The sequence below is a fragment of the Coptis chinensis genome, chromosome 4, assembly GCF_015680905.1.
Source record: "Coptis chinensis isolate HL-2020 chromosome 4, ASM1568090v1, whole genome shotgun sequence".
Classification (NCBI taxonomy): domain Eukaryota; kingdom Viridiplantae; phylum Streptophyta; class Magnoliopsida; order Ranunculales; family Ranunculaceae; genus Coptis; species Coptis chinensis.
This window is the reverse complement of record NC_141459.1, coordinates 72663321-72685601: the sequence shown is the minus strand read 5'-3', so window position 1 is coordinate 72685601 and position 22281 is coordinate 72663321. Positions and strand designations below refer to the sequence as shown.

The following is a 22281-nucleotide window of genomic DNA, read 5'->3' as shown; positions in this document are numbered from 1 at the left end:
GCGTGCATCAAAGGCTCTACCCGGTTATATTGGGACTCTGTAGCGTGGCATCAAGATGGATTCTAGGCGAAATGCCTAGAATCTCACCAACAATCCAATGAGTTACTTCCTTCCTCCTCTTTGCCACCGTAACAAAAATTCTATTCCCCTCCAACTCCCTCGTGTTGTAAAACCGTCGAACTAACTCTTCGTGGTAAAAGGCGTCGGTCGAGTACCACAAGCTATTCCAATCTCTACTAACCATTTTGTCACCGTAAAACAGCGCGAAGTGGTCGCCAGTAAAGATTTGCTCTGGCAAAATTCGGCGTTGTTGAGCCATTAGAAGTTTGATAAGGTTTGGGGGTTTGAATAAGGTAGGGGGAAGCAATGAGGGACAACCTCACTAAAAAAACGATGGTGGTGGTGGTGTGGTGGCACTGCAGCTCCACTATTTGGATTTTTCGGTGGTTTTTGGTTTTGTAAATTGATGGAGGTGGAGGTGGGATGGTTTTGAGAAGATTTGGAGTGGGTTTGGATGTTTGGCGTGGGTGTAGTTAGTTTTCTTTTTAATTTTAATTTTTGGTTTAGGGTTTGAAGCTTGGATGTTTGTCAATGGCGGTTTGGAAGATGAAAACTCACGACTATTGGTGGAAACATAGGGGCGCAGGTGCGCTGCCGGTGCGCGCGAGTTGGGCCTTAGCCCAATTTGAATTTTTCGAATTTTTGTCGATTTTTAGCGCGACTTCAAACTAACATAGCCGCTTCATTACCGGTCTGATTTTTGCGAATGAGATATGGAAATGATCAGGAGAGAATTTCCAATCCAATGATCCATAAAACACTCTATTCTGAGTGTGGATGACATATAAGATAGTAGAAAACGCCTCAAAGTACGTGCATGACGTAAGTTATGCGAACGGATAAACTCTAAAATCATAGATTATGTCAACCCAAATCGGAATACAATTAAATGGCCTAAGCAACTCTAATGGGACATAAAACATTCTAGGACGGAAACACGAACACTCCACCCCCAAACAAATTTTTTACGACAGAGTTTAGAAAATTTGTTTTTTTTTTTTTTGTTTGTTTGTTTTTTTTTTTTTTAAAAGTGGGTCTTTTAAAGTCAGATTCCCGAGACTTCCTAGATTACTATGTTTATTATTTAATATTTTTTTTTACTGTTATAAGGAAAAACAATAAGCAATAAAGACATAATTCACCCCATAGAGAAACATGACTAAAAAATCCTAGAAAACATGCAAGAGTGGAAAACGTGAATTATATTAAACGTGGACTTAGGATCCGGTACTTACAGCCACACACTTCATAGGGAGGGCCCGGTTACTTGAATGATGCACTCACCAATATATGGAAATGAAAGGAAATGCACCAAACACAAAAATTGAGTCGTTTATAGTCAGATACTCGAGACTTTATCTAAACATATGTATGAACATGCAGTTTATCATATATCAACAACCGAAATAGTTGTGGATCATTCCATAAATAAATATCACAAAAAACATACCCAAACACAAACAAGCACCAAGATTTCCTATGACGCAACTTAGTGAAATGAAAGCGAAGTCGGATAGACCTATAACGTAACCTAGCATGCACCTTCTTTTTAGGCTTTGAACAAGAGGGTGTCCTAGTGAATAAGTGTGGAAAAGTGAATGGTTGTGGAGAATATGGTGGATATGGATAAGTTGTAGAAGGAAAACATGGAAAAAATGAGGATGTGGGTTTAGCACAAAACTCATTCATGGTGTTGTCTCAATTCTAAAAATGAAGGTGTCAAATGGATTGTCCTTCTGAAGTATTTGTTTTCTAGGAGGATTTAAAAAAATATGAAGCACAGGAGAAACAAAAGGATCGAGTGCAAACTCGAGATTCCTTTGAAAGGGTGGAAGGAGGGAGTCGAGTAGGATGTTGTGCAAAGCAGTTCTTGATAGGGTGACTCATCACCTGCTCTAAGAAACTCATCGAATTCCTCATCTAGCTTGGTCATATCCACATTACTATGGTATTCCTCTATATCTTTGAGAAAGTCATCTATCTCGTCCTCATCCATAATATGTGTATCGACTAGTGTAGGGATGAAAACGTTGGAGTCTGAACCTTCAAAGGAAAGACATTTGGGTATCTGATTATCAGGGAACGTGTTGTTGAAATAATCTCGAGCGAAGCTCTCGATCATGCTAACCTCTCCATCCCTAGACGAATCGGGTAACTGTGTCTTTGGTTTAAACACATTTACTTCAACAGAAAGATGGCCAAAAGATATGGACATCGAACCATCGCAGCAATTTATGAGCGCATTGGCAGTTACCAGGAAAGGACGCCCTAAGATGATTGGGATAGAGTCGTTAGCGACTTCTGTATCGAGGATGACGAAATCAGCCGGATAGTAGAAATCCTGAACCTTTACCAGGACGTTTTCAACCACACCCTTAGGATACTTAATAGACCGATCAGCTAATTGCAACATCATTTTAGTGGGTTGCATCTCCTCTAGACCTATTTGTCTATACAAATAATACGGGAGTAAGTTAACACTAGCCCCCAGGTCTAATAATGCGGTTGTCGTATAGGAATCTCCTAAGGTGCACTGTACAGTAGGACGACCAGGGTCCTTGTACTTAACAATTCTGTTATGTTCAGATAGAGTTGGGAATTGTTCTGTTAAAAAGGCGTCTTTTGGTATATTGGTCTTACGCCTAGTAGTACACAACTCCTTAATAAACTTAGCATGGTGTGGTAGCTTTTTAATAACTTCGAGGAAAGGAAGGTCTATAGTTAGATTCTTGAAAACGTCCTTAATCTCCTCATAATTTGTATCCCTAGTTAACATGGCTAATTTTTGTGGAAACGGTGGTTTCTCTCTATATTTAGCATATGTATCACCTGGATGTTTAACCTTGGCTTTCTGTTTCTTAGGTTGTGTTTAATCTTGGAAAACATCTCATCCATCTTTAGGGGTGGGTAAAAATGTTCCATAAACAGTTGAACAAGTTTAGCCCACGAGTCCACAGAATTAGGCGCTTGGGCAGTTAACCAGGACGCCGCCTTATCGGCTAAAGTGAAGGGAAATACCCTGAGTTTAATTTGTTCAAAGACTTCGCAGTAGGATGGTGGAATGTTGTAAGAACTTGTTCAATCCTACACATGTGCTGATAAGGTTTTTGGGGGACCCAAAATACCCTAAACCCTAAACCATGGAAAACGGGTAACAAATTAAAAATATTTGGGGGGATTCGGAAATCCCCCACTGGGTCTGCAAGAACGATGCAAGATTTGGGGCTATCGCTCAAAGCTTTATAAAAGTCTGAGAGAGGAGTCTCTCCTTCATCGGGCATTGTGTCAGGTAGAGTATGTGGAATAGTAGCTAGAGGTGCAATGAGTGGTATACTAGATAGGCGTGCTTGTTGACGTTGCCGTGTAATTACGTTAGGTGTTTTTGTTCGACCAGACCTTAATCTCATACAAGGTTAAGACCAAACTTAACTAAACACGACAACCTCCAAACAATCTTGATATTCTAGTATAAACCTCTAACAGAAGATGCGAGGTGTGGAAGAAAGGAATACCTGATTGCGTCATTGCTTCGCTTATGAATAACGTCTTGTTTACGCATGCTCAGTGTGTATAACAAGTTAGAACACTGAAAACTTGAAGAAATGGAAGTTCGAAACAAACCTGTGGAAATCCGGCAAAAAATCGGTTGAGCGCAGTGAAAGCGCTCACTTTGAAGCGTGCAGCGCTCGGTGTAAACTTCGAATTAAGGTGTTTTGGCGCGGTCGCTCAACTTCCAAGAACTTTAGCAGGTCGAGGCTCCTTTTGAAGCCTTGAGTGCGCTCAATTTTTACGAGGAAGTTTAATCTTTGAAAAAGACAACCACAGTTAGAATCGAACCAGGGTGGGTGGGTGAAATGGGACTTTAAGAAGAGTACTTATACTACGAAAATAATGCGAACGTGAAACTAAGATGGCAGCGGCGCTATTTGACAAACGTAAACATGATAGTTTTACCTACGAAATGAACGATAAAACTCAAAACGTAAGTAAAACTATACGAAATTACGTGACTAGTTTATCAAAGATTGTTCTACTCTCTATCTATTGAACAGATATAGTGGAATAGGAAGTTCGTTCCACTCCTAGTTCTTTCACATATTAATGTTCTTTAAGTATAAATAATCTTAACTAAAGTCTAATGAGAGATTTTACTTAATTATAAACTCGATCATGCAACTACCCACAAGATACGACTAATTAACTCTTGAATCTTTGCGTTGATTTTATGATAAGGAATTAGGGGGATTGATTCCACCTTAACTCAACTTAACTTACTAACGATTTAATCGTCAGTAATCGAATTGAATCGCTCATTTAGAACAATTGGTTCTTCCTAATCCCTAATTACACATGACACTTCTACCAATTCATAACTAGCATGTGAACGATTAAGCCCATTTTCATGGTGAATTAATCGTTTCTAGAGTGGAATAGAAATTACGACGATTCTACGATAATCGGAATCAAGCTTTCATCAAGGCTTCTCAACCCCCTCTAATAGAGGTTTAACCGAGAATCATTCCGCAATCATTTCCATAAGAATCTAAACTAAACATAATATCAAGATTCTAACTTTACTAAGTTATCTAAACAATAATTGAAATCTAATTAATAATTAAGAAATGATATCAACAAGAAATTAAACTAGATCTATAAATGTAATGACATAAAACGAATTGAATAATAATAAACTATTTATTTAATCTAATCAAATGAATAACAATATTTTAAAGGTTTAATCTAAAACACGGAATGAAAATGAAACTAAACTTAATTAAAATCCATTAAAACTAGATCTATAAGCTATTCTAATCTAACCCTAGCTACCATTACAAGGAACTAGTTTTCTAAATATAACTAGATAACTTAAGAACTAAGCTTTTCTTTGTTTTTATATGTTTCAGATCCAAAATCGTGCATGGGCTTGGAGCCATGTTTTGGGCCAGAGAATCAGGCCCAAAACCCAATTCTTTCAGTCCAAAAAGGCCTCTTCAGCTGGAGTTGGCTTTGACAAACTTTTCATCCACTTTTACTCCTCTGATTGGGTCAAGGCTTAGACCATTGGAAAGCTCTTTCTGAGCCGGTCGTTTTGACGTAAGGTAGGCCCAATTCCAAGGTCTGAGTTCAAAGATATGGTCTTTGGAAGTTCTGCTGACTTTGTGCACTGTTTCTGCCCGCGTGGACTTTGACTTTTCATCTTTTGACCGGGCTTTACAGAGGCTTTGTCCTCTTGAAAATTGGCCTTTAATCACAGAACTCCTTAGCAACCGACCTTTGCTCCTTTATCTCGCTAAAGTGGCACATTTATGCACATAATGGATTTTGAAGCCTGAAATGCATAAAAACACGAAATCAGTATTAACTCTTACTTATTATTCACATAATTGGTCTAAAAGTATGATTGTTAAGGGGTTAAAACTACAGTTTTGGGCTCTTATCATCATCACATGCGTAGGATTAACCAAGTCCTTACTACATTCCACCATTCTACGGTTGGTGCTGAACAAATTAAACTAAGGGTATTTCCCTTCACTTTAGCCGATAAGGCGGCGTCTTGGTTAACTGCCCAAACGCCAAATTCTGTGGACTCGTGGGCTAAACTTGTTCAACTATTTATTGAACATTATTACCCACCACTGAAGACCGATGAAATGCTTTCCAAGATTCATTTCTTTCGACAGAATCCTCATGAATCATTTTTAGAGGCTTGGAATCGTTTTACCGATCTACTTATAGAGTGTTCACACCATAACCTCGCGAAAGACACGCTAGTTAGTGCCTTTTTCAAGGGACTGTTACACCACCACAAGGAGGTGCTTGACATAATGAATGGGGGTAGTTTCATAAGTAAGAGAGCTTCAGAGGCTTATAAATTTTTAGAAGATCAAACTAGGAATAATAATAACTAGGGGTAGTGACGATATCTCCCGCAACGCTAGTTCTTCTACAACAGTAAAGGCGGCCGGTATGTTTGAGATGAAACCAGATCCTGAACTTAAAAATTTAATCTAATATCTAACTAAAAAGGTAGAGGCTATTTCTGTTCAACAAACGCCTATCCCCATCATGAATGTCAACTCCAATCCATGTAATTTATGTTTGAGTCCAGAGCATCCCGACTCTTATTATCCTTTCGCCTATGAACAACAACAGTCACAACAAGATAATGTTTGCTCGATTAATAGTTTTCTTATTCCTAACGCAGCTTGGCGACAAAATCCTAACTTCGGTTGGCGAAATAATCAACAACCTCCAAAGTTGTTTAACCTAATTGTTAGGCCAACAAACAATTACAACCAAGGTCCACCAAGGCAAGGACAAGGTCAGGGTAATTATAATTATAACAACCAAGCTCAAACACGACAAGGACAAGGTCAGGGTAATTATAATAATTATAACAATAATAATTATAATACTAGTAGAGGTATCGTTCCGGTAAATAATAACTATCAAAATCCACCCATTAATAATCAACGTGACATAGTTCCTATCACACAACCAGTAGCAAATACTACTCCACAACTGGATTGTTTTGATACCTTTATGCAATCTCAACAACAGATTTTACAAGCCATCCAACTTTCCTTACAACAGTTAGCTCAAGAGAAAGTGCAACCCAAAGGTGTGTTTCCAGGACAAGCGATACCTAATCCTAAAACACCAAACACAGCCTTTGAGGTAAACGGTAATACTAGTAACGAAAATGCAAACGTAGGGGAGATAAATTCCATCACCACTCTCCATTCAGGCAGAGTGGTGGATAACAAACTAACTATGTCTATAGTTACCCCACAAGTAGTCCCTACACTAGATATTACACTAGATACCGAAACAGAAACTGAAGATCCTACCCCTGTAGATGTACCAGTTAAACCATAGCCTAAGAAACATAAAAGCAAGGTTAACCATCCTGTTGATCCATATGCTAAATATAGAGAGAAACCATCGTTTCCTCAGAAATTAGCTATGTTAAACAAGGATACAAATTTTGGCGAGATTAGAGAAGTTTTTAAAAATCTAACGATAAACTTACATTTTCTTGAAGCTATTAAAAAGTTACCTCACCATGCTAAGTTTCTTAAAGAGTTGTGCACTACTAGGAGTAAGACAAAGATTCTCAAAGACGCCTTTTTAACTGAACAGTTTCCAACTTTAACATAACACAATGGAATCGTTAAGTACAAGGACCCTGGTTGTCCTCATTGCATAATGCACCAGGGGGGATACACACGACCACTACTTTATTAGACCTCGGGGCGAGTGTTAACTTACTCCCTTATTTTTTATATAAACAAATAGGTCTACAGGAAATGCAACCTACAACAATGACGTTGCAATTAGCTGATAGGTCTATCAAGTATCCTAAGGGTGTAGTGGAAAACATGCTGGATAAGGTTCAGGATTTCTACTATCTTGCGGATTTTGTTATCCTCGATACAGAAGTCGCTAACGATTCTATTCCGATCATTTTAGGGAGCCCTTTCTTGGCAACTGCCAACGCGCTTATAAACTGCCGCGATGGTTCGATGTCTTTGTCTTTTGGCCATCTTTCCGTTGTGCTTAACGTTTTTAAAACAATCAAACAGTTGCCTTATATGAATAACGATGGAGAGGTTAGCATGATGGAGAGTTTAGCTCATGATTATTTTAAAACCAAATTTTCGAATGACCAGATGCACAAATTCCTTTCCTTTGGAAGTTCCAACTTTGACAAATACTCCTTGGACGTAGAGTAAATTGAGGAAGATTTCCTTCAACTCTTTTGCAACTTTTCCCTGCCACCTCATGAGTCCCACCCTGCCAACATCCATTTATCCCTTGACGCTATGACGGAAGTTGAATTTTTCACCCTCTATCCCAGTGATTCTTTTGACCCACCAATTGAGGAATGTCTGGCATATCTCAAGGCTTCTAATGATCTAGACCTGAGAGCTCTAGCTGACACTCATTCATCTTCCCTCACCAATATTCCCCACCTTCCACCCTTTCAAAGGAACCTGGAGTTTGTGCTTGCCCCTTTTGTTTCTTCTGTACTTAATGATTTTCTAAATCCTCTTAATACAGAAATAATTCCCAAGGGAAAGGCACTTGACACCTTTATTTTCAGAATTGAGACAGTTCCCACCTACACCATGAATGAGTTTTGTGCCAAACCTACATTCTCATTTCTTCTATTCCTTACGTCTAAAATTCATCCATATCCACCATATCTTCCACAAACATCCATTTTCTCACGATCATTCACTTGGACACTCTCTCGTTCAAAGACGAAAAAGAAGGTGCATGCGCGGTTACATTTTAGATCCATCAGACTTCGCTTTCATTTTAATAAGTTGCGTCGTAGAGAATCTTGGGGCTTGATTCTATTTGGGAGTGCATTCCATGTTATTTATTTATGGAAAGACCCCCAACTCTTTAAGCTGTTGATATATCGAAAACTGAAGGGTATATATATATATATATCCAGTTATTTGTTAAAGTCTCGAGTATCTGACTATAAACGGCTCATTTTGTTGTTTGGTGTCCTTCCTTACAATTCCATATATTGGTAAGTGCACCACTCAGGTAACCGGGCCCTCCTTATGGAGTGTGTGGCTATAAGTAACGGATCCTAAGTCCACGTTAAACATAATTCACGTTTTCCACTTTTGTATGTTTTCTCAGATTTTGAGTCATGTTCTTCTATGGTGTAAATTATGCATTTATTGCTTTATTGTTTTTCTTATATTAAATCTTATTCATAAAAAAATAAAAATTGTTAAAATCATAAAAATAGTAATTTAGGAAGTCTCGGGAATCTGACTTTAAAAGACCCGCTTTTAAAACAAATTTTCTAAACTTCGTTGCCAAAAATTTGTTTGGGGATGGGGTGTTCGTTTATGTACTGGATTGTTTAACTTTCTATTTCTGTTGCATAGGCCGTTTAATTGTATTTCGATTCGGGTTGACTTTATCTATGAAATTAGAGTTCATTCGTTCGCATAACTTAAGTCACACACGTACTTTGAGGCATTTCCATCTTCTTATATGTCATCCACCGTCGGAATAGAGTCTTTTATGGATCATTGGATTGGAAATTCTCTCCTGATCATTTCCATAGCTCATTCGCAAAAATCGAACTGGTAACGAAGTGGCAAATTTAGTTTGAAGTTGTGCGAAAAATCGAAAAATCAAATTGGGCTTGGTCCCAATCTCGCGTGCACGTGCAATGCACGTGCGTCTCCATCTTCAACAATACATTCGCGATTTCACCTTCCAAAACCGCCATTACCAAATTCAAAACCATAACCTAAAATTAAAAAAAAAAAAAAAAAAAAAAAAAAAAAAAAAAAAATAAATACAGCCACGCCCAAATTCAAAACCTTACCCAAAACACTCCCACCACCATCCCCAACACCGAAAATTAAGAGAAAAACCACAAAATATTTGAACTACCGCGCAACAGCTGTCCTACCACCATCGTTTTTTTTTAAGTAGGGTTGTTTCACATCGTTTCCTACACCACATACACCAAATCAATTCAAAACTTTCAATTGCTCTAAGACGAAGAATTCTGCCGGAACAAGCTTTTACGGCCGACCGCTTCGCGCGGTTTTTTCGTGATGAGATGATTAGAAGGAATTGGAATAGGTTGTGGTACTTGACAAATAATTTCTACCACTCCGATTTGGTCGAACAATTCTATAAGAAGAGAGAGTTGGATGGTCAGAAAGTTTTCATGAAAGTGGCTGGGGTTAGGAAAGAATTATCGAGAGAGATGTTGGCTGAGATTCTAGGCATTACGCCTGAACGCCACCTCGACGCCATCGTGCAGGAATCCCAGTATAATGGAGTTCCTGCATTGATGAACGACACTCTCATGGAAGGTCAATACAATCGAGAATTCTCATTGTGCTCGACAAATATCGTCTCTGCGAACCAACCAACCGGGTCAGAGCTTCGGTGGATTGATAAGAACGTCATTGGGAAGGAGAAGGTGAAGCGACATCGGTTTGACATGTACGCGCATTATCATCGGAGCACCATTTCTCGCTTTAATTACGAAGATAATGCTATCTGGGGAAACCAAGAACTGAGCGGACTATATTGAAATTGCATTCAAACGAAATTATTTATACGGAGTGTATCCAAAAGACTTGGATGTTGCTGGAGGATAGGGTGGTTGATTTGGATGAGGAAATGGAGGACATGACATGTTTGGATGAAGATGCCTTTGAAAAGTGTACATCTGAGTTAGAACGCATGTTAGTGTTGCATACTGGCGTGCGTTGCATTTATGTTATTTGTGAAGATGTACGGGATAGACATATTATAATTCGAAATAAACAAAAGAACCTTTAGACGAGTTTTGAAAACCTCGAAAAGGGTCAAGAGGATCTCTTGTGTAACATGGAGGCACTCCTTCCGTCCACAATCGTAATATCACGCGAGATGAAAGCAAAGAATGGAAGCCTGGCCTTTGTTCCAAGTAGAGATTCTACGACGCATGCCACCCCCAGAGGGTTCTGTTTCAGATGAGTCTGAGAGGCATGAGCGTCGTTGTTAAAGGACGGATGGCTCGAGGCCTTCTTCATCCCAGGCCCAATCTCCATCTCAGGGTCCATCTTCATCACGTAGCTAGGTGTTTCGAAAAAATTGGTGTTTCGATGTTATTTAGTTGTTTTTATTGTTTTTATTAGTTCGGATATTAAGTTTTTTTAAATTTAGTAGTTAAATTTAAAGTCGGTAGTTAAAATGTTGTTTGAATTTCATTTTTTTTAATATAATATGATTCTTTTCAAATTGTGCATTGTTTTATTGTTAATCCCACCTTCCCGAATTGTTTGGGGGTGGTATTAGTTAGTCTAGCATGATTTTTATATGATCCACAAATTTATTATATAATTTTGCGATGATTGATGGGAATATTGCCGATATGGGCATGACTATGAATAGATATTGTGATAGGATGAAATCTCGATGAATTAGGCAGTTTCTATCCTAAATTCAACCTAAAAGATATTAGGTTTGTTTTGGAATAGAGAATATGGGTTGTTTTCGTTTTCGGTTTTGGAAATTTTTGTTTTCGGCAATTGCCTTTAAAACTTTTGGTAACTTCCGATTCGTTTTTTAGCAACTTAAAACCTATAAAAATTTCATTCATTTACACTCACAACCCACACACACCTCACCTTTCATCTCTCACCTTTCACTCCCATGATTCCCATCTTTTTATCCATTTTAGCACTATCGGCATTTCGAATGGCCGCAAAAAGCAGTAATTTGTCGCATTTAAATTCATCAAAGCGTGACTCGGCGCCTACCAATCCTCGAGTGAAAGTGCAACCTCGCACCCACAACACTTGGAATTCCAGTTTTCATCCTGGACGTGACCCCGCCCGTCCAGCACAAAGTGAGTGCGCCCCTGCAAAAGTGCACGGAACTTGAAAAATCACCAAAGAAGCGCCTCGGGCCCGAACCCCGTGGGCAAGAAAAATTCAATTTTTGTGGGTTGTTTCAAAGATCGTTAAATTTGTTCTAAAGAGTAGTTTTGTGAGGACTTCTCCTATAGTAATACTCGAGCAGTCTTTCGAACACTTGTTGGGGAGCGAGACTTATGGACATTGGTTCCGCAAAAGGATCATGCAGTTCGGATGGAGGCATCTTCTGGTAAGTGAATATAACTCATATTCACCTAAGCTTACTGAATTTTTTTACAATAATGTTAAGTTCTATTGTAACCAGAATGGAGAACAAGAGTTCTCCGTCACGGTTGATGACACACCACTAGAATTCAATAAGTATGTGGTAGCATTAGTTTCGGGAATACCAATATCTGATCCTATTCACACGTGGGGATATATGACCGATAATGCATACCTCTATAACTATACATATTTCCATGAGTATTATGGGGGAGGGATTTCGTATAATGGACCAAGGGAGTTACAACATAGCCCTTGGTAGCCTGTCCCTAAATGTTGGCACCACTATGTTATTCATCCCGATGAATATTTTGGGGATCGCGGTTTAGCTCTGCAAATAGTACCATTTGGTGACGTTTTCCTTACTTTAGGCGGAGGGGCCCCCGATATGACATTCAGAGTATTAGTGGTGAGTCTTAAGAGAGAGCCTAAAGCATCGCGACATAAGCATCTTCTTATGCTTTTTTTGGTTTGCGCATCATGCTCGGTTCTACTTGAATTACGTACCCCTTCCACGAATTGGAAAAGGGTTGAAGTCGTGAGACCCACCAATTGGGTGGTTTGCTCATTTCGAAAGTAATGACTTGGGCCGGGATGGCGAGTGCAACCTCATTTGGTTGCTCCCTTACACCCCATCGGACATAGTAACACTAGGCAGGTTAACCACAAGTTGGCGACACACGGCGCGGGCTTGCAAGTTATCATGGCATGACGGGATCTTGAAGGAACCTTCTCTTTGGAGAAGGAAATAAAGGAAATGCTTAAATGGGAGTTAAGGTTAGTTTTATTTAGGTTAGTGTATGCTTATGTCCCAAGCAATTTGTTTCTCATTAACCCCATTACGGGTGGAACTCTTATAGAGTTCGTCGGTTTTTCTTTTCTATATTAGTATGTTTAACCTTATTTTGCGGATGTTCTAGAATTTCACGGCGTTTTAATGGTATTTTCTACCCTATTTATTTAAATACTTTTGAGGACAAAGCATGCTTCTTTGTTTGGGAGGCATAGAAACACGTGTAATTAAAGGCATCTGTTAGGATATAGATATGTATAATATGCACTTGTTTTCTAGTTAAAAAATTCAAATTTTTAAAAAAATATAAATAAAAATTATGCTATACACTTAGGAATATTGGTATTGTTTTCTTTTCTATGCTCTCAATAATCTAGAAGTCTCACGTAGCTTTTGCATTAGAATAGTTTTTAGAAACTTAGGCTAATATATAGGTAATAATCCTTTGCAGATCTATCTATAAATATGTTACATGAGTATCTATGATTGTTCAAGATAAGTTTTTTGAAATCTAAATTTGAGTACTTATTCTACAAATCTGTGAGAATATAGCCTAAAGTCTTATATGAGTGAACATTTGAGAAATGATCTGAGGGAAAAGTAAAATCCGGATAGGGAAATCACACGTCCACTTGCTTGATTACTATACCATATCCTAAGCGAGAATTTAGGCTCTTTTTGGATCGATATAGCCAGAAATTCAAACCTATGAATTATTTTCCTCTAGTCTCCCCTCTGAGCCTTTCTTGAGCCTTTCTTGAGCCTTTCATAAACCGCAAATCCTTTACCTTATTACAAAACAAAATAAAAAATCAACCTACCCAATTCTTTGAATAAGTCTGAGAATAGAGATGAATAATAGAAAAGAGAAGAACCTTTGAAATCAAGAATTCGTTAGTCGCCTAAATGAGAAAAGTAAGTTTCCATCCAAATAAAAAAAAATATATATATATATATATATATATATATATATATATATATATATATATATAAAAAAAGAAAAAATAAAAGAAAGAAAAGAAAATAAAGAGTTAGAACTCCACAAATAAAATCAAGGAGTCAAAAGCCAAAGAAAAGAAAAAAATATGGCTAAGGATCTTTTAAAACAAAGTGTAGAAGAAAAAGTAAAGAACAAGGGTTTCTCTAGTTCAGATAATATGAAGCCTCTATTATCTCGGACTTGTCCTCTTTGAATATCCGTTTTTCTTCCTTCTTAAATCATCTCCTAATCCCCCATGACACCTAATAAAACCCTAGCTCAATTAGGAATAGGTTAGTGTGATAGTAAGTGATGAGATGTGTTTGATCGACTCAGAACTTCCTTGTGTGTCATTGAGATTATAAGGTAAAAGTGTGCCCATCGCGACACCTGGGGGTAATGAAACTTGAGCCAAAAAAATCGAGTGGTTTTTGTCTTGACATTTATGTGAGGACCTACTTAAGGATGCTATCCGAAGAGTTTTTTGAAACGGACACCGCTAGTTCATCTCATAGTATTACTCTATCAGTTGTATATATGTTTATTTGTAGATGATTGATTATTATGCATATATTAGCTTAGGTTTTGACTTGATTATTCTCAGTATTCATTGCTAAATAGTGAGATGTATAGATAATTGAGACATAGATAAGGAAATAATAGTTTTATTTAAAGAAGTAGTAGTATAGATGAAGTTTGTGAGTACCTTCATGGAAAACTCTCACGAAATTTATAACTCGTCCACTGGGAATTCCTAGTGGTTTAAGCGCCTTATTGTGATATGGTCAATGCAATCACACTCGCTTAAACGAGATTAGTTAGAACTCCATTTTGATCACTTATGCTAATTTCTTATATTTGCTTGAGGACAAGCAAAATCTTTGTTGGGGGGTGGTTTGATAAGAGCCCAAAATGTAGTTTTAACCCCTTAAAAAATAATACTTTTAGATCAATTATCGAGTAATAAATAAGAGTTAATACTAATTACGTGCTTTTTTGTATTCCAGGCATTGAAGTCAATTATATGCAGAAATGTGCCACTTTGGCGATATAAATGAGCAAGGGTTGGTTGTTAAGAAGTTCTATGATTAAAGGCCAAGATTCAAGGAGAAAAAGCCTTTGTAAAGCCCGGTCACAAGCTGAAAAGTCAGAGTCAACGCGGGCAGAAACAACACACAAAAGTTAGCAGAACTTCCGAAGATCGTATCTTTAGACTCAGGCCTCGGAATTGGTTGTACCTTATGTTAAAACGACCGTCTCAGAAAGAGCTTTCCAATGGTCTAAACCTTGACCAAATTAGAGGAGCAAAAGTGGATGAAACATCTGTTGAAGTCAAAGCCAGCTGAAAAGGGCCCTATGGACTGAAGAAATTGGGCTTTGGGCTCGATTTTCCGGCCCAAAACATGGACTGTCAGCCCATGCACTAAAATGTGGATCTGATCTCCTCCATTTCCACACACAAGACTTAACTCTTAAGTATCAATTAGCTGAGGATAGAAAGTAGCCATTAGAGTAGCCATTAAAGCTTAGTTATAGATATAGTTTTTCAATTAATTAATTAGTTGTTATTCTTATTTTAATTTCAGTATTAAATCATTGTTTATTCATTAGATAAATAAAATAGTTAGTTCTTATTAAATTCGATCTTTGTTATTTAATGATTGTTTAGATTAATTTCGATTCTTGTTATTTAATGATTTCTTAGTTGTTAATTTAGATTTCAATTATTGTTTAGTTAAATTTAATAAAGGTAGAACCTTTATATTATGTCGTATTCAATTTCATATGAAAATAATAGTTTGATGAATCAAGGCTAAACTTCCATTAGAGGGGTTTGATGAAGCCTTGATAAAAACTTGATTGTGTAGTATAGAATTGTTGTAAGAATCTATTCCACTCTAGAAGGTCGTTGATTCGCCATGAAAATGGGTGGACGTCGTCATATGTTAGTTATGAATTGGTGGAGATGCCATGTATAATTAGGGATTAGAATGACCAATTCTTACCATAAGAACGTAAGAATTGGATTACAACAATCTATTCTAGTTTCTTAAGTTGGATTCAAGATGGATTCAATTCCCCCCTAATTCTTATTCTAGATTCAAACTTTAGTATTCCGTAGCATTTCGTAGTATAATTCGTAAAACTCTCATTGACTTTGGTAGAATTGATAGTCGTAGGAAACTTGAATGCTAAAGAACTAGGAGTGGAACGAATCTTCTATTCCAACTCTACTTCAATAGTATCGAGAGTAGAAATCTTTGATAATTATGAGTATAGTTCAGTTTTAGTTTTACTTGCGTTTAGAGTTTCATCGCTTTATTCATTAGTAAAACTATCAATTTTACGTTTATTAGGAAGCATCAGGCATAAGTTCAGCTTGAATAACAAAGATGTTGGTGTCCAGATCAGGAAACAAGACAAAAAGGTTGGTTACCTGCCCTTGATCACCCAGCTGAGAAACGTACCCAATAGCCTCAATAACCTCCTCGAACTTAACTTGTTTGGCCGCGTTGAAAGACTTTTCAGAAATATCCAGTACCTTCAAAGCAAAACGAATGGCATTTTTAGCTGATATATTCTTCACCTCCTACACCGCCTCAGAATAAAACTTGGAGGTCTCAGCCAGGAGGTCATCATCCTTCTTATCATAACGAAGATGTTTCTTCTTCAGAGCTTTATCATAACCTGACATGACATCATTTGCATGGGCAATGGCTTGACCCATGGTTCTCATCTCAGTGTTCCTACGGTGAAGTTCCCCTTGGACATGGTCATGCTTTGCTTGTAGAGTGGTGAAATGGGAGTGCAGTTCCAAGAACTTCACCTTCCAAGTAGAATTCCAGAGAGCCCCGAAGGTTGGAGATCATATCTCTCATGTTTTTGAAACTAGTATCGGCTTTCCTTTCTATAGCCAAGAGATGTTCAACCTGGATCTGCAGCTCCTCAGCTCTTTTCTCAGCAGTCTCCTTTGCCCAGATCAGCTCGCCAGTAGCCACATCATCAGTGGTTATACCGGCTGAGGCCACGAAGATAGGCTCTTTCATGGCTAAAAAGTTATTCACTAACTGGAAAAGGATACAGAGTGTGTAAGTGACACAATGAGAGAAACAGAACATTGAACAGAGAGGGAAAGTTTTACCTTAGCAAGATGAATAGCGGATCAATGAAAGGACATGTCTAGGCTCCCAGCCATGCTGGCCTCAGCCTTGTCAATCGGAAGTTGCACAGCTTCCAAAACTCCAAGCGCGATATCAACATCGTTAACAGAATGCTTGTTGGTAACAGGGAGTTCATCAGTTCGTCCCCAACGCCTCATCTCCACGATCATCTCCCTTTCAGGAGAATCTTGAGATCTTGGCGAAAAGGGAATGTCATCACTCACTCTGGCCTCTCCTATCCCTGAACTTAGGAGGAGGGAGAGCGACAGTTACAACAGTTGTTTCGACAATGCCCTTCTCTTTACGATTATCATGGAGGGAAGGGTCAACAGTCAGAAGGACATTACCACCAGTTTGATCAGAACGTGTAGGAGGACCTGGAACTCTTAAGGGTACAACTATATTCTTGCAAGACTTAACAGGTGAAGGAATAGTAGCAGGAACCTTAAAGGGTGTTTCTTCATTCACGGTGAGAGGACGAAATTTCATTTTCTTACCAGATGGGGCAACATCAGAGGCAGAATCAACTCTCTTCAATTTGGATCAGGTGGACGCATGCAATTCCTTTTTAAAATTGTTGGCCGCCAGAAGTTCATTAGGCAGTTTAGGGCCCCTCCCGTGATGATCACAATAATCGTCAGCGACCGCGCAGCTCTCTGAATCGAAACCGATGTTCTTGCGGCATCACGGCGGCGACCATTGAACTCTTCTCCTTGCGGTTTCCTCTTCTTCTGGTAATCAAAGAGGAGTCATCCTGAACTGGAGGAGGAAGAAGTCCAACATCCTGATCAACAGGAGGAGGGAGTGTTGTCGCGCCGAAATTCACAAGATATTACCCAAAAAAGGGGAAAAGTCGAGGGGGCAAGTTGCGGCCTGACTCTTGTGCCAGACATGTTGAGATATTCAAAAAGATGGGTGGGATCAGGAACTATCACCCAAGGCATCCTTTGTTCCTTAGGGATCTTTTTGATGATATCCACCGTAGCAGCATCAGTTGCAGTTAGTTGATTCCATGGGGAAGAGTCATCTAGGGAAAAAAAAATATGATAGTAAAGAAACTCAGTTGAAAGGCTCTCATTGTGATTGAAAAATTCATAAGAAAAGAGACTTACTGGTTAGAGCATGGGTGTGTTTTCTAGGAACAAGAATTCCCACAGGCTCACCATCATCATCAGAAGGACGAACGTCCCAAGCATCACCCAGCACACAGAGATGGTGGTTAGACCAGCCCTCGTCACTCTGCTTCCCCTAAAAAAAGACAATTGGAGAGTTCTTGTCTTTGGTCACGAGATAATAGTATGATTGGTCTCGAATGCACCGGACCTTATAAAAATAACCAAACACCCAACGGTTCAGAGCGAATCCGTGTCTCTTGGCAAGAAGGGCAGAATACATGACAGTTTTGTATAACAGGGGCCCGCTTTGTCCAAGCAAAATCAAAAGTGAATCGGACACTCTCAAAGAATGGGTGGAGGGGAAGAGTGAGTCCGACCCTAAGCTGAGCAATGGTGATGAGCGCCACCTCCTTGTAGGCCAACTCATCAGATAGCCTCCCCCACTCCAGTCCGATATCTTCAGGGATGTGAAACTTCTTACGGATCAGTTCCAGGGAGGAAAGATCTCCGAAGTTTACAAGTGACCAGTTGGGATTCATGATCGGAAAAGAGGAAAAGTTTCAAGTTTTGGTTAAACCCTAACGGGAGATCAAAAGGTTTAGTATGCAGAAAAAGGTAACAGAAGAGATAATGAGAATTCTCTCACCAGTTGCTTTATATACATATAAGATGGACGGTTAGGATGAGCCCAAGCGGTGCGCCTTTTCAGGATGGAACTGCCATCATTACCTTTCTCAGGAAATGGCATGTCTGTTTGAGCCGTCTTTTCAGAGCCTTAATTAGTTGATTACGTAAGCAGTTCCAGCAACTGTTTAGGAAAAAGACTCTCACGCCAAAAGCAGTGTCGCTTCAAGCACCCACGTGCTAGATGGCATGAAAGGGGGCATTTGTAAGGGGGATTTCGGGAAATAACCTGAGACTATCAATGTCCAGAATGAGATGAGGACCATCGAATTAGTTCTGTGAATAAGTGAACTCGTGCTTCGCATGAGTGTTTAGTGGACATGTGTCAGGCACATGACTAACCGCCTCTAAGCACAACAGTTCTCCAAGTCGTTAGGAACTGATATGGACAGTTCCTAAACAGAAGGAAATTAATGAGGGCGATCTTTGATGATAAGGAAGGAATCGTGATTACATATCTTGGGAGTTATATTTTAGATATAATCTTTCCATAAACGATGGGACATTATGATCAGCAAGGAAACTTACCTCTCATAAGATATGGTCTAGATTTAGACTTCCATAAAAAGGAAATTCCTAATGGAAAGATAGAGTCCAAAGATGGAAGGGAACTCACAAGCGGTGAAGACAACCTTAACCCAAGGACTCTCAAAGCTCTCCATATATAAACCATAGGGATTTCGCTCTTAGGAACTACGCAAAATAGGATTTGATTCTCCTAAATAAACAAGGAGATACGTAGGTAGCCGTCAGACGGTTCAACCCTGAACTCACAATCATTTTATCCTTTCTTTTTTTATATAAAGCTCCTAGATCACAAGGCACAGAGGAAGATCAAGAGAAACTCGAAAAATCCCCTACACCACTTGTTGGGAGAATTCACTAGGAAGTATCACCTCAACCTAGTAACTCTCTATCACAAATGACTTCAACTTGGATATTACACCAAGGAAGTCACCCACCCAAGAATCTTGGTAGTTATCAAATTCTTCCTCAAATCCGAAACATGTCGAACATCTCTCCATAACCATGTCCTATCTTTCAACTTGACATGGACCTCACTTTTGCCAACAATGACACAAGATTGGTCATTACCAAGAAAGACCTTTCCAAGGTCACCTTTTGTGTAGTTCTCAAAGAACTCTCGATTTGAGGTCACATGGAATGATGCGCCAAAATCTAAAGCCCAAGAGATGAAATCATTCAAGATGGAGTGCTAGCAAAGGCCGCAACTCATGTGGAGTTGCTTAACGAAGTGTGCCCGTTACACCAAAGATTGGTGCCCCTTGGATGTTGTGGAGATTTGAGAGGGTGCAACTCAAGGTGAATAATCTAACAACACAGAATGATATTCGAGGTGGAACAGGCTTTAGGGTTGAGCAATGCTCCCCTAGAGGCCCAGACACACCAAAGCTTAGGCATTAGATCATGCTTGATGATGAATAAATGGAGTCCCTTGGAGTTCGGTCCAAGGTGGAGATTGTTAGAGCGTGTGGACCGAAAAAGAGGAATAGTCCCACATTGAACAAGAAAGAAGTTCATCATGGGTTGATAAAGTGGGAAGATCTCTAACTAGTACCTTTGGGCAATTTAAGCACCTATTAATCGGCGTATAAGCGCTATGCGCCACTCGACTGATCCGATCAAGAAAAAATTTAGAGGTCTGAGTGGGTGCCACAAATCGGGCGATTTCTTCTACTTAATCGGCCAATTTTCAAGAAATCGATATAAAAAAAGCGCCACTTAATAGGTCTGCAGGTTTTGTTTGTTTTTTTTTAAAAAGATGTAAGTCCACAAAAAAGCTCACGAATCCATATATTGAAAACGTTTCGCTTCACCGAGGAAAAATAATCAAAACCGTAAAAAGTGAAAAACCACAAAAGAAAACCCTTAGGCCAACTAGCACTTCACTACTCAGGCTTGTAGTTTTTTTTTACTTTATTTTGTTTTAGGTTGTTATATCACTTATATGTGACATATGTATTAAAGGCTAACCAAGGCGATTATTTTTTATTAATAGGATTAATCGTTATAAGCTCTTGGAGCGACTTACTCCCGATTAGTGCTTACTTAAACTACACAGGTACCAATGCCTTTTCAAATACAACCCCACACCCATGGCCAAGTTGTGGCCCTAGCCTAATGGGTGATTAAGTGGGAGACAATATCGGTACTACACTACACCATAACAGGCTATTTGCAATGGCAAAAAAGCGTTGCTAATAATTTTCGCAACGCTTTTTAAGCGTTGCAAATATGGCGTCGGTAAAGTGTTGGAAATATTTGCAAACAGAAATTTCCAACGCTTAAAAAGCGTTGCAAGCAGAACTTTCCACCGCTTATTATAACTATTGGTAATTTGTTAAAATTTTTACCAACGGTTTTTAACTGTTGCAAAGTTGTTAGTTAATTTAAAAAAAAATAATTTAAAATTCGTTTGTAACGGTTATAAACCGTTGTTGATGGGTTGCTAATAAAAAAATAATAATTTCTCATATTTTGTAGCGAGACCAGCTAAACCAATTTGGTGGTATAACTAAGACTTTTATGACCGACAACACGACACAGATATCATCATACCCTATACATTTACAACTACACTTCTAGACTAACATATTCTGTAGAGTACTGCATACACATATATCATAACTACCAATGAAATGCATGTGCAACGACTACCTGAAGATGGATTGAGCAGCTCAAAATTCAAATCATTTGCGTTCGATCTTTCATTTCCTGTTCAAGATAAAGCATATTCTAGACCATCAAATGCACATAAACATGGAAATGAAAACTAAAAAGAAAGTAGCAAGCATTGTATAATCTGAAATAGCCGTCAAAATAATAAAGTAGAGCATCCCAAAAACGAAATAATCATTTAGCTAAAAACTTGGGAGATATTTCTCGCCATGACAAGTAGCTAACTCGGTTACCAATATGAAAAATGAAACATAGAGCAAACCATTAAAACCGAGAATACGGCCGACTCGATGCAAGGGAGTCGGAAGGCGCAATCTAGTCTTAACAAGCCAAATAGGATTTGTGAACAAAGATACGAAATGACCACTCACACTTAACATCAAGCCCAAAAAAGAGAAGAAAATCGATGAAAACATGTTTTAAAAACCAATGAAAAGTAATTACCAACCCCCTTGCTTCGCAGCAGAGAAATTAAATGAAAGCCGGTGAGCTTGTTCTCACCGCCTTTGGAATATCTGTCATTAAGCTCCGCCATAGTGAATAAAAGTAATACAAAACACAAAAGTAAATTTCCTTTCTGGACTAAAATGAAGTAAAGTGATACACTGTTTCCTGTCTTGATAATAATAATAAATAATGACATTTTCCTCAATGATGAAAACTTCTCTTATTCTTAGACATTTCCTCATTGCTTTCTCTCTGACAGTCATTGCCTGTTTTCCTTCTCTTATTGATACACTACTTCCTCTCCTCATTTTCCCCACTGCATTGTGGTATTCTACAAGTAATGACACAATGACAGCTAAGGTAAAGCAACAAATGAAAACCCCCCCACTTGCTCTCAGTCAAAAAATAGTAATCTGAAACACAAAAAAACCCTGCCCACTAGTGCCAAATCGGGGAACAAAAATATATTATCGAGTTTAACCATAATCCCCTTGCTTTCCACATTGGTGTAAGCACAAAAAAAAAACCTAGTCCTTAAATGCACCATTCAATTCCTATCTCTTACAATGTTACAACCTCTCCAAACCCAACCACATTTACAACATTTCAATCTAACATGACAAAATTGCATTTAGAACACAAAACACAACAAAATAAA

The 22281-nt window shown here is 38.6% G+C and overlaps 1 long non-coding RNA gene across 1 annotated transcript; it reads right to left on the bottom strand.

Annotated features, from left to right (window-relative positions):
• Window positions 1-4736: 4736 nt before the first annotated feature.
• LOC147504708 (uncharacterized) lies at window positions 4737-21470 on the bottom strand. The gene is made up of 2 exons (XR_015193112.1): window positions 21156-21470; window positions 4737-5389 (listed from the first exon to the last, which is right to left on the bottom strand). It is a non-coding gene; the product is annotated as an uncharacterized LOC147504708 (long non-coding RNA).
• Between the last annotated feature and the right edge of the window lie 811 nt (window positions 21471-22281).